This window comes from Petaurus breviceps, unplaced genomic scaffold (assembly GCF_028583685.1).
Source record: "Petaurus breviceps papuanus isolate PSGF00001 unplaced genomic scaffold, PetGlider_PUasm1.0 126, whole genome shotgun sequence".
NCBI classification, from domain to species: domain Eukaryota; kingdom Metazoa; phylum Chordata; class Mammalia; order Diprotodontia; family Petauridae; genus Petaurus; species Petaurus breviceps.
The window spans coordinates 47,679,484-47,680,597 of record NW_027185655.1 but is presented as its reverse complement, the minus strand read 5'-3'; the positions used below and the strand labels follow the sequence as shown (position 1 = coordinate 47,680,597).

At 48.2% G+C, this 1,114-nt stretch overlaps 1 pseudogene; it reads left to right on the top strand.

The window, feature by feature from the left end:
- The first annotated feature begins 333 nt into the window (after nt 1–333).
- LOC138170230 (multifunctional methyltransferase subunit TRM112-like protein pseudogene) lies at nt 334–902 on the top strand (annotated as a pseudogene).
- The last annotated feature ends 212 nt before the right edge of the window (nt 903–1,114 follow it).

The following is a 1,114-nucleotide window of genomic DNA, read 5'->3' as shown; positions in this document are numbered from 1 at the left end:
TTTCTAAGGTAATGATGTAGCGCATAGTAGTTAGTTAACAAGCATCCACAGGGCACTTTGACATTTGCAAAGCATTTTTATACGTTATATAATTTGATCCTTACAACAACAGAGGTAAATGCTATTATCACCCTTATTTTGCAGATGAGAAAACTGAGAGTAAGAGAAACTAGTAGGTGTCTCAGGCGGGATTCAACTTCAGGTCTTCCTGACTTCTTGACAAGTCTAGTACTCTTATCTACCTAGCAAATCCTAGGCACTTAAAAAACAATCCGATATATGAATTTGACAAGACATCTTTGGAAAACTATAGCTAGAGAGGAATATAAGCATATTGAAATCATATTTTTCACAGATAATTTACTGCTAATATAAAAGAAGAGAGTAGGGATATTATTCAGTGTTGCTGAACTCATAATCCATCAAATTTAATGATCTGTGGTGACTCTCTAAAGTCTTACCTTCCCGGTTCCGATTCGGGTGCCCGCGCAGTACGGGATGAAGCTGCTGACCCACAACTTGCTGAGTTCCCACGTGCGTGGGGTGGGCCCCCGTGTCTGTCCGCTGCGCATCCAGGCCACCGAGATCCACGTGAGCCCCGTCTTCAACCCGGGCTTGGTGACGCAGATGATCCCCAAGGCGGAGTGGACGGCGCTGATGGAAGCGGCGAGATCCTGGGACACCTGTAGGAGCTGCCCCAGCAGATGGCCGAGGGCTAGGAGAAGGACAAAGAGTTCCCGAGGAAGGTGCACCACGTGCTGCTGGAGGTGGAGGTGGGGGAGGGCACCCTGCAGTGCCCGGAGTCCCGACGCCTGTTCCCCATCAGCCACGGGATCCCCAACATGCTGCTGAGCTATGAAGAGGCCACGTCCTAGGCCACGCGATCAGCCCCTCCAACTGTGGCTGCTCAGTGTTCACCCAAGCCCTGAGCCTCCCCTCCGCCAGTGCCCAGACCACGCGGAGCCCTGGGGGATGGTATGATTGCTGTTATATTTTTTTTTTCCTCATTAAAGGTTCAAAACTGAAAAAAAAAAAAAAAACCAGCCTTACCTTCATTCAGGATTTACAACAATGTGAAGCAAAAGAAGTTCCACCAAACTTTAGATAGTCAAAG